Source organism: Cajanus cajan, chromosome 2 (assembly GCF_000230855.2).
Source record: "Cajanus cajan strain Asha chromosome 2, NIPB_CcT2T_4, whole genome shotgun sequence".
Taxonomy (NCBI): domain Eukaryota; kingdom Viridiplantae; phylum Streptophyta; class Magnoliopsida; order Fabales; family Fabaceae; genus Cajanus; species Cajanus cajan.
In genome coordinates, this window is record NC_138518.1 from 59,150,517 (window position 1) to 59,163,559 (window position 13,043).

At 30.4% G+C, this 13,043-nt stretch overlaps 1 long non-coding RNA gene across 1 annotated transcript; it reads right to left on the reverse strand.

Moving 5' to 3' along the window:
* Positions 1 to 658: 658 nt before the first annotated feature.
* Positions 659 to 2,236, reverse strand: LOC145954414 (uncharacterized). The gene is made up of 2 exons (XR_014431624.1): positions 1,856 to 2,236; positions 659 to 793 (listed from the first exon to the last, which is right to left on the reverse strand). It is a non-coding gene; the product is annotated as an uncharacterized LOC145954414 (long non-coding RNA).
* Positions 2,237 to 13,043: the final 10,807 nt, after the last annotated feature.

Below are 13,043 nucleotides of genomic sequence, written 5' to 3' on the forward strand. Positions count from 1 at the left end.
TGAGGTGTTCCTAACCTCATCTAACTACTTAACTTTTAATTACTATGTTATTGTTATATTTATTCAGTGAGGTGTTCCTAACCTCATCTAACTATTTAACTTTTAATTATTATGTTTATTTATTTACGTTATTATTTAGTGGGGTGTTTCTAACCTCATATATTTGTTTAACCTTTAATTACTATTACTTATTCTATGATTATTCTTAAATCTATTTTGAGTAATTTTTTTATGATTAATATAATTTGTTAAAATGTCTTTTACTCATTTTAAAGATAATTAATACTCTATGGCCATAGACGATAAAGTTTGAATTATTTGTAGCTGGAGGTTTAACCTTGGGGATTTAAATGAGTAAGAAATGTCTATATGCAAAGTACATCCAAGCACAATATCTATAATTTATTCTAATTTGGGTATTAGAATTAGGCGTTACATTAAATTTATAAAATTATAAAATTTTATAATATTTTCGCAATTATATCATTAACAATATCTATATATTTATTTAATAAAAATAAAAGTAAAGAAAAGAATATCTTGTGAATTTAATACATAACATATCGTTCTAAAATATTTAGAATAACGTATTATTTTACACATTATTCCTTTTCCTTACTCTTTTAATACAATATATATATTCATAACGGAAAGAAAATTACAATTAAAATAATATGATTGACAAGTAAAGTTATAACAGATCCATCAAATAGCCTCCGTATTCCAATTTCCTTCCATGTAGGACAGCAGTAACAATAACAGCAAAATGATCTGGAATCTCAAGTTGATCCATCTATTTATAATATATTTAATTAAAAAAAAACAAAGAAAAGAAAGGAGTAAGAACAATATCCAATAAATACAATAATTCGAACGAATAAACATAATTATTTATAAATAAAATTTTAACATATATATATATATATAAATATATATTTATACAGATTAAATATTAGATTTTCTTGATACAATAAAATTTGAATTATACTTGTAGTGACTAGTCAGGATAAATGAGCATCATTATAACACCAACCAAAAGATATTCCACCTCCATTTCTTACTCATTTAAATCCCCAAGGTTAAACCTCCAGCTACAAATAATTCAAACTTTATCATCTATGGCCATAGAGTATTAATTATCTTTAAAATGAGTAAAAGACATTTTAACAAATTATATTAATCATAAAAAAATTACTCAAAATAGATTTAAGAATTTATCATTATTTAAGCTTTAATTAAATAACACAAATTTAAATAAAATATATTAAGAGCACTAATTAATTAAATGACAATGACAATTATTATAAAATAATTAAACAATATAAAATGTGAATATATTAATAATTATTATAGATAAGAATAATCATAGAATAAGTAATAGTAATTAAAGGTTAAACAAATATATGAGGTTAGAAACACCCCACTAAATAATAACGTAAATAAATAAACATAATAATTAAAAGTTAAGTAGTTAAATGAGGTTAGGAACACCTCACTGAATAAATATAACAATAACATAGTAATTAAAAGTTAAGTAGTTAGATGAGGTTAGGAACACCTCACTGAATAAATATATAAATATAGTGAAGTTAGAAACACCTCACTGAATAAATATATAAATATAGTGAAGTTAGAAACACCTCACTGAATAAATATATAAATATAGTGAAGTTAGAAACACCTCACTGAATAAATATATAAATATAGTGAAGTTAGAAACACCTCACTGAATAAATATATAAATATAGTGAGGTTAGGGGCACCCCACTAAATAAATATAATCAAATAAATGCATAAATAATTACACATAATAGTATATAAAATTTTAAAAAGATAAGGTTCTCCTCCCCCTTACCTAGATAAGTAGGAGTTGAAACTAGTGCAATATCTCTCTAAAAACTTGGGCAGAATCTCTTCCTCTTTCTCCTTAAACAAGGCACTAGAGCAGAACCTCCTTCTCTCTCTCTTACTTTCTCTCTCTATTTCTCCAGAATTTCCTTCTCTCTAGAATTCTGAATTTTCAAAACCTTAGGCCCCTATTTATAGAAATTTTGAAGTTACTATGCACTATGCACTATTCATTAAAATAATATTATAAGTTACTATGCACTATTCATTAAAATATTCAAATTAATTATAAAATTGAACCTTGCTTCCCTCGTGCCACCCTTAGCAGCCATTTACTATTCACGTATACGTATACGTGAATAGTAAAATACGTATATGTGAATAGTAAAAATACGTATACATGAATAGTAAAAAATATGTATATGTGAATAGTAAAAATACGTATAAAAATATGATAAACTTTCTAATAATCTCAATAAATATTTAAAATCAAAATAACCTGTTTTATTTAATAAAATTTGGAATATTACAATTCTCCCCTACTTACAGAAATTTCGTTCTCGAAATTTTTATTGCTTAAAATAAGTAAGGATAATTTTTCTTAACTTCTTCTTCGAGTTCCCAAGTAGCATCTCCAGTAACATCATTCCAGATTACCTTTACCAGTGTAATCAGTTTGCCTCTCAACTGCTTGATCCTCCTGTCTGCGATCTGTACAGGCATTGTTTCAAATGTAAGGTTATCCTTTAATTGTACTGTATCAGGCATTATTATATGAGAAGGGTCAGAAATATATTTTCTTAACTGAGACACATGGAAGACATTATGGAGATTAGAAAGAAAAGGTGGTAGAGAAATTTGGTAAGCAACAGGACCTATTTTTCTAAGGATTTGATAAGGACCAATAAATCGAGGAGTGAGTTTCTTTGATTTCATTACCCTACCAATACCAGCTGTTGGTGTAACTTTCAAAAATACATGATCACCTTCCTGGAATTCAAGAGGTCATCTTCTTTTATCAGCATAACTTTTTTGTCTGCTTTGAGTCATTCTCAATTTTTCTTGAATCATTTTGATCTTTTCCGTGGTTGGTTGCACCAATTCAGGACCCAAGATTAAATTCTCTCCTGTCTCAAACCAGCACAAAGGAGTTCTACACCTTCTTCCATATAAAGCTTCATAGGGTGCCATACCTATGCTAGAATGGAAACTGTTGTTATAAGTGAATTCAATCAGAGGCAAGTATTTGTCCCAACTACCAGAATTCTCTAGCACACAAGCTCTCAATAAATCTTCTAGGGATTGTATGGTTCTTTCTGATTGTCCATCTGTTTGAGGATGATATGCAGAGCTAAGACGAAGCTTAGTTCCTAATGCTTGATGTAAACTTCCCCAAAATCTAGAAGTGAATCTAGGATCCCTATCACATATTATGCTAGATGGTACCCCATGCAACCTTACAATCTCTCTTATATACAGTTCAGTCAATTTTTCTAGAGAATACCTAATGTTGATGGGTAAGAAATGAGCAGATTTTGTTAGTCTATCCACAATAACCCATATGGAATCAAACTTATGAATTGTTCGTGGTAAACCAACTACAAAATCCATTGCTATACTGTCCCATTTCCATTCAGGTATATCTAAGGGTTGTAACATTCCTGCTGGCTTTTGGTGTTCTATCTTAGCTTTTTGACAAATCAAACATGTAGCCACATATTGTGCTATTTCCTTTTTCATTTTGGGCCACCAAAATATTCTTTTGAGATCTTGATACATCTTTGTTGCCCCAGGGTGTATGCTCAACTTGCTCTTATGTGCCTCACCTAAAATTATTTTCTTAATTTCTGAATCATTTGGTACACATATCCTATTATTAAATCTCAAAACTCCTCTTTGATCTAAATCGAACTTTTCACCATCCTTTTGACCTATCAATAAAAAGAAGTGGAAATTTAGAGAGAGAGAGAGAGAGAGAGAGAGAGAGAGAGGGAGGGAAAGAAAGAGGGAATCCAGAGGGGGGAGGTTCTGCTCAAGTTTTAGCTCCTACTTATCTAGGTAAGGGGGAGGAGAACCTTATCTCTTTAAAATTTTATCTACTCCTATTTTTATTTATTTATGTTATTTTTTTTATGTATATTTATTTAGTGGGGTGTCCCTAACCTCATTTATTTGCTTAACTTTTGATTATTTTTGTCTATAATAATTATTAAGGTGTTCATATTTTATATTGTTTCATTATTTTATAATGATGGTCATTTTTATTTATATAATTGGTATTCTTAATATATTAGTTGTGATATCTTGGACTCGTTTTGTTGTTATTTCTTCACGTATTTATGAAGATAAATATTGTTCTATGGCCATAGAAGATAAAGTTTGAATTATTTGTAGCTGGAGGTTTGACCTTGGGGATTTAAATGAGTAAGAAATGAAGGTGAAATATCCTATTGTTGATTAAGGTGAAATATCCTTTTATTGGTTGATGTTATGATGATGCTCATTTATCCTGACTAGTCACTACAAGTATAATTCAAATTTTATTGTATCATGAAAATTTAATATATGATCTGTATATATATTTATATATATATATATATATGTGTTTAATATTGATTATAAATAATTCTGTATATTCTTTTGAGTTATTATATTTATTGGATATTGTTCTTACTCCTTTCTTTTCTTTGTTTTTATAAATTAAATATATTACAAAATAGATGGATCTACTTTGGATTCCAGATCAATTTGCAGTTGATATAGCTGTGGTATTCCTTGGAAGGAATTGGAATGTGGAGGCTATTTGATGAATCTATTACAATTTTTGTAAATTTATTTTCACTATCAATGTAAATATTGTAATAAAAGTGAAAGAAAAATATATTGTGTAAAATAATACATTATTTTAGAACGATATATCATGTATTAAATTCACAAAATATGATTGTTCTTTATCTTTATCTTTATTAAAAAAAAAAAGTATAATGTAACGCCTAATTCTAATACCCAAATTATACAATATAAAATTATAAAATTTTATAATATTTTCGCAATTATATCATTAACAATATCTATATATTTATTTAATAAAAATAAAAGTAAAGAAAAGAATATCTTGTGAATTTAATACATAACATATCGTTCTAAAATATTTAGAATAACGTATTATTTTACACATTATTCCTTTTCCTTACTCTTTTAATACAATATATATATATATTCATAACAAAAAGAAAATTACAATTGAAATAATATGATTGACAAGTAAAGTTATAACAGATCCATCAAATAGCCTCCATATTCCAATTTCCTTCCATGTAGGACAGCAGTAACAATAACAGCAAAATGATCTGGAATCTCAAGTTGATCCATCTATTTATAATATATTTAATTTTAAAAAAAAACAAAGAAAAGAAAGGAGTAAGAACAATATCCAATAAATACAATAATTCGAACAAAAAAAACATAATTATTTATAAATAAAATTTTAACATATATATATATATATATATGTAAATATATATATATACAGATTAAATATTAGATTTTCTTGATACAATAAAATTTGAATTATACTTGTAGTGACTAGTCAGGATAAATGAGCATCATTATAATACCAACCAAAAGATATTCCACCTCCATTATAAATACGTATATGTGAATAGTAAAATACGTATATGTAAATAGTAAAATACGTAAATAAAAATATGATAAACCTTCTAATAATCTCAATAAATATTTAAAATCAAAATAACTTGTTTTATTTAATAAAATTTGGGATATTACAATTCTTCCCTACTTACAGAAATTTCGTCCTCGAAATTTTTATTGCTTAAAATAAGTAAGGATAATTTTTCTTAACTTCTTCTTCGAGTTCCCAAGTAGCATCTCCAGTAACATCATTCCAGATTACCTTTACCAGTGCAATCTGTTTGCCTCTCAACTGCTTGATCCTCCTGTCTGCGATCTGTGCAGGCATTGTTTCAAACGTAAGGTTATCCTTTAATTGTACTGTATCAGGCATTATTATATGAGAAGGGTCAGAAATATATTTTCTTAACTGAGACACATGGAAGACATTATGGAGATTAGAAAGAAAAGGTGGTAGAGAAATTTGGTAAGCAACAGGACCTATTTTTCTAAGGATTTGATAAGGACCAATAAATCGAGGAGTGAGTTTCTTTGATTTCATTACCCTACCAATACCAGCTGTTGGTGTAACTTTCAAAAATACATGATCACCTTCCTGGAATTCAAGAGGTCGTCTTCTTTTATCAGCATAACTTTTTTGTCTGCTTTGAGTCATTCTCAATTTTTCTTGAATCATTTTGATCTTTTCCGTGGTTTGTTGCACCAATTCAGGACCCAAGATTAAATTCTCTCCTGTTTCAAACCAGCACAAAGGAGTTCTACACCTTCTTCCATATAAAGCTTCATAGGGTGCCATACCTATGCTAGAATGGAAACTGTTGTTATAAGTGAATTCAATCAGAGGCAAGTATTTGTCCCAACTACCAGAATTCTCTAGCACACAAGCTCTCAATAAATCTTCTAGGGATTGTATGGTTCTTTCTGATTGTCCATCTGTTTGAGGATGATATGCAGAGCTAAGACGAAGCTTAGTTCCTAATGCTTGATGTAAACTTCCCCAAAATCTAGAAGTGAATCTAGGATCCCTATCAGATATTATGCTAGATGGTACCCCATGCAACCTTACAATCTCTCTTATATACAGTTCAGTCAATTTTTCTAGAGAATACCTAATGTTGATGGGTAAGAAATGAGCAGATTTTGTTAGTCTATCCACAATAACCCATATGGAATCAAACTTATGAATTGTTCGTGGTAAACCAACTACAAAATCCATTGCTATACTGTCCCATTTCCATTCAGGTATATCTAAGGGTTGTAACATTCCTGCTGGGTTTTGGTGTTCTATTTTAGCTTTTTGACAAATCAAACATGTAGCCACATATTGTGCTATTTCCTTTTTCATTTTGGGGCACCAAAACATTCTTTTGAGATCTTGATACATCTTTGTTGCCCCAGGGTGTATGCTCAACTTGCTCTTATATGCCTCACCTAAAATTATTTTCTTAATTTCTGAATCATTTGGTACACATATCCTATTATTAAATCTCAAAACTCCTCTTTGATCTAAATCGAACTTTTCACCATCCTTTTGACCTATCAACCTCTTTTTCTTCTGAATGAATTTATCAACTACCTGAGCCTCACCAATTTGTTCATGTAAGTCACTAGTAATTTGAACCGCATGCAATTGTATTTTATCTTGACTTACCGTAGTTGATAAACTCATGTGTCTAAATTTTTCTATCAAATTCATCTCTTGAATCATTAACGAGGAGACATGTAAGGATTTTCTACTCAGTGCATCAGCCACAACATTGGCTTTCCCTGGATGGTAATGTAATTCAAAATCATAATCTTTCAAAAATTCCATCCACCTTCTTTGTCTCATATTCAGTTCCTTTTGATCAAACAAATATTTCAAACTCTTATGATCACTAAAAACATCAAACTTACCACCATACACATAATGTCTCCATATTTTGAGTGCAAAAGCAATGGCAGCTAGTTCTAGATCATGGGTTGGGTAATTCCTTTCATGAGCTCTCAATTGTCTAGAAGCATATGCTACTACCCTTCTATCTTGCATAAGAACACACCCTAATCCCATTTTTGAGGCATCACAAAATATGACAAATTGTCCATTAGGATTGGGTAAGGCTAAGACTGGTGCAGTAGTTAATCTTTTCTTAAGCTCCTGAAAACTATTCTCACATTTTTCGGTCCACTCAAAGGGTTGTCCTTTCTTGGTGAGTTGAGTTAAAGGCATAACTATTTTAGAAAATCCCTCAATGAATCTCCTGTAATATCCTGCCAAACCCAAAAAACTACGGATTTCTGTTACCGTCTTTGGAGGTTCCCATAGTAGAACTGCTTCTACCTTAGATGGATCCACAGACACTCCATCTTTGGAAATCACATGTCCTAAAAACTTAACCTCCTCTAACCAAAATTCACACTTAGAAAGTTTGGCATACAGTTGTTTGTCTTTCAGGATTTGGAGAACAGTTTGAAGGTGTTCTTCATGCTCTTCATGAGTTCGAGAATATATGAGGATATCATCTATAAAGACCACCACAAAATGGTCTAAATACGGACGAAAAATCCTATTCATATAATCCATGAACACTGCAGGTGCATTGGTTACTCCAAAAGGCATTACTTGATATTCATAATGACCATACCTTGTTCTAAATGCAGTTTTCTGTATGTCTTCAGCTTTCACTTTGATTTGATGGTATCCTGATCTTAGATCTATCTTAGAAAATACAGTGGCTCCTTTTAATTGATCCATCAAATCATCTATCCTAGGAAGAGGGTATTTATTCTTTATGGTAAACTTATTTAATTGCCGATAGTCCACACACAGTCTAAAGCTTCCATCTTTCTTTTTGACTAACAAAACAGGAGCCCCCCAAGGTGATACACTAGGGCGTATGAATTGTTTTTCAAGTAACTCCTCTAATTGTTTCTTCAACTCAGCTAATTCAGAAGGTGACATCCTATAGGGTGCCATTGAAATTGGTCCAGTTCCAGGTATTAAATCAATCGAAAATTCAATCTCTCTGTCAGGTGGCAAACCAGGAATATCATTAGGAAAGACTTCAGGAAAATTTTGAACGACAACTATGTCTTTCAAGTTGACTTCCTCTTTAGCTTCCATAGAGGATAAGATTAAATATCCTTGAACTTTACCCCAAGGAAACTTGTTTATTGGTTTAGATAATGAAATCGATAGGTCCTTAGGATCAGAAAATATTATAGACTTTTCTGCACAATTAAGAAGAACGTGGTTGGAAGATAACCAGTTCATACCTAAAATCACATCTAATTGTGATAAAGGTAAGCAGATCAAATTTACAAGAAATTTTTTATTGCCAATAAAAATAGGACAGTCTGAACAAACCTTATTGGCAATTACAGATTTGTTTGTAGGGGTTGAAACAATCAAATTATTCTCTAAAGAAGAAATTGGTAATTGGAGGTATTGAACACAATTATTGGAGATAAAAGAATGAGTTGCGCCTGAATCATACAGTACATTTAAAGTTTTGCCTTTAATGAAACATTTACCTTGTATTAGATCGTTGTTTTGAGCAGCTTCAGTTCCGGTCATGGTGTAAACTCTTCCAGTTGTAGATGGTCTTGGTTTGGATCCGGAAGTATTCACGTGCGTCTTTGGTTGTCCACACTCAGAAAATACATGACCAGGCTTTCCACACTTGAAACAAACAGGTCCTTTGAGATGACAATCTTTAGTATAATGACCCTGTCCACACTTAAAACACTTGGCTTGATTATTAATGGACCTACTGGAATTTCCTGCAAATTGAGAGGATTGGGGTTTCCATTGTGGTCGAACATAAGGTTTTCTTTCATTATCCCTTTTCTTATTAAATTGAGGGTCAAAAGATTTTGGTCTATTATCCTTATTATGATCAAAACCTTCCAAAAATCGACACTTGTGTATTAATGTGGGAAAATCAGAGATTTCTAATATCCCTACTGCCTTTCTTAATTCTGGTCTAAGTCCATCCTCAAATTTAATACACTTCATCCTCTCATCAGGGTGATAAAAGAAAGTAGAGTATTTTCCCAATTCCTCAATCTTAGAAGCATATTCTCCCACTGTCATATTCCCTTGTTTTAACTGCATAAATTCTATTTCTTTAGCCCTCCTAACATCATTAGGAAAATATTTTTCAAAAAATTTGGTTCTAAATACTTCCCATGTAATGATTATTCCCCCTCCTTCTAATAATCTCCTGGTACTATCCCACCAATATTCTGCTTCTCCTACTAACATAAATACTGCATAATTTACTTTTTGGTTGTCAGGACAGTTCATAGCTCGAAATATTTTTTCTATTTCTTTAATCCATAATTCAGCTTTTTCAGGATTGTATCCTCCATCAAATTGGGAAGGGTTATTGCTTCTGAATTCTACAAGTCCTTGTGACTCTCCTGTTCTTCCTGGTGGTTGATTCCTTAACAAGGCGGCAGCCATGTCCCTAATAGCTTGTACAGCCTCTGTTAGTTCGGTATTCCTTCTTCCTGCCATCTGTAATTTTATAGATCAGTTTATAAAAATAATATCTATATATTTATTTAATAAAAATAAAAGTAAAGAAAAGAATATCTTGTGAATTTAATACATAACATATCGTTCTAAAATATTTAGAATAACGTATTATTTTACACATTATTCCTTTTCCTTACTCTTTTAATACAATATATATATATTCATAACGGAAAGAAAATTACAATTGAAATAATATGATTGACAAGTAAAGTTATAACAGATCCATCAAATAGCCTCCATATTCCAATTTCCTTCCATGTAGGACAGCAGTAACAATAACAGCAAAATGATCTGGAATCTCAAGTTGATCCATCTATTTATAATATATTTAATTTTAAAAAAAAACAAAGAAAAGAAAGGAGTAAGAACAATATCCAATAAATACAATAATTCGAACAAAAAACATAATTATTTATAAATAAAATTTTAACATATATATATATATATGTAAATATATATATATACAGATTAAATATTAGATTTTCTTGATACAATAAAATTTGAATTATACTTGTAGTGACTAGTCAGGATAAATGAGCATCATTATAATACCAACCAAAAGATATTCCACCTCCATTTCTTACTCATTTAAATCCCCAAGGTTAAACCTCCAGCTACAAATAATTCAAACTTTATCGTCTATGGCCATAGAGTATTAATTATCTTTAAAATGAGTAAAAGACATTTTAACAAATTATATTAATCATAAAAAAATTACTCAAAATAGATTTAAGAATAATCATAGAATAAGTAATAGTAATTAAAGGTTAAACAAATATATGAGGTTAGAAACACCCCACTAAATAATAACGTAAATAAATAAACATAATAATTAAAAGTTAAATAGTTAGATGAGGTTAGGAACACCTCACTGAATAAATATAACAATAACATAGTAATTAAAAGTTAAGTAGTTAGATGAGGTTAGGAACACCTCACTGAATAAATATAATAATAACATAAATAAACATTGTAATTAAAAGTTAAGTAGTTAAATGAGGTTAAGAACACCTCACTGAATAAATATATAAATATAGTGCAGTTAGAAACACCTTACTGAATAAATATATAAATAAAGTGAAGTTAGGAACACCTCACTGAATAAATATATAAATATAGTGAAGTTAGAAACACCTCACTGAATAAATATATAAATATAGTGCAGTTAGAAACACCTTACTGAATAAATATATAAATATAGTGAAGTTAGGAACACCTCACTGAATAAATATATAAATATAGTGAAGTTAGAAACACCTCACTGAATAAATATATAAATATAGTGAGGTTAGGAACACCTTACTGAATAAATATATAAATATAGTGAGGTTAGGGGCACCCCACTAAATAAATATAATCAAATAAATGCATAAATAATTACACATAATAGTATATAAAATTTTAAAAAGATAAGGTTCTCCTCCCCCTTACCTAGATAAACAAGAGTTACAACTTGAGCAGAACCTCCTCTTTTGGATTCTCTCTCTCTCCCTCTATCTTTCTCTCTAAATTTCCACTTCGATTGTATCATTTTTCAAAACCTCCGTCTCTTATTTATAACAATTCTTAAGTTACTATTCATAATATTATATAATATAATTTAATATTAATATAATTATAATCTTTCAAAAATTCCATCCACCTTCTTTGTCTCATATTCAGTTCCTTTTGATCAAACAAATATTTCAAACTCTTATGATCACTAAAAACATCAAACTTACCACCATACACATAATGTCTCCATATTTTGAGTGCAAAAACAATGGCAGCTAGTTCTAGATCATGGGTTGGGTAATTCCTTTCATGAGCTCTTAACTGTCTAGAAGCATATGCTATTACCCTTCTATCTTGCATAAGAACACACCCTAATCCCATTTTTGAGGCATCACAAAATATGACAAATTGTCCATTAGGATTGGGTAAGGCTAAGACTGGTGCAGTAGTTAATCTTTTCTTAAGCTCCTGAAAACTATTCTCACATTTTTCGGTCCACTCAAAGGGTTGTCCTTTCTTGGTGAGTTGAGTTAAAGGCATAGCTATTTTAGAAAATCCCTCAATGAATCTCCTGTAATATCCTGCCAAACCCAAAAAACTACGGATTTCTGTTACCGTCTTTGGAGGTTCCCATAGTAGAACTGCTTCTACCTTAGATGGATCCACAGACACTCCATCTTTGGAAATCACATGTCCTAAAAACTTAACCTCCTCTAACCAAAATTCACACTTAGAAAGTTTGGCATACAGTTGTTTGTCTTTCAGGATTTGGAGAACAGTTTGAAGGTGTTCTTCATGCTCTTCATGAGTTCGAGAATATATGAGGATATCATCTATAAAGACCACCACAAAATGGTCTAAATACGGACGAAAAATCCTATTCATATAATCCATGAACACTGCAGGTGCATTGGTTACTCCAAAAGGCATTACTTGATATTCATAATGACCATACCTTGTTCTAAATGCAGTTTTCTGTATGTCTTCAGCTTTCACTTTGATTTGATGGTATCCTGATCTTAGATCTATCTTAGAAAATACAGTGGCTCCTTTTAATTGATCCATCAAATCATCTATCCTAGGAAGAGGGTATTTATTCTTTATGGTAAACTTATTTAATTGCCGATAGTCCACACACAGTCTAAAGCTTCCATCTTTCTTTTTGACTAACAAAACAGGAGCCCCCCAAGGTGATACACTAGGGCATATGAATTGTTTTTCAAGTAACTCCTCTAATTGTTTCTTCAACTCAGCTAATTCAGAAGGTGACATCCTATAGGGTTCCATTGAAATTGGTCCAGTTCCAGGTATTAAATCAATCGAAAATTCAATCTCTCTGTCAGGTGGCAAACCAGGAATATCATTAGGAAAGACTTCAGGAAAATTTTGAACGACAGCTATATCTTTCAAGTTGACTTCCTCTTTAGCTTCCATAGAGGATAAGATTAAATATCCTTGAACTTTACCCCAAGGAAACTTGTTTATTGGTTTAGATAATGAAATCGATAGGTCCTTAGGATCAGAAAAT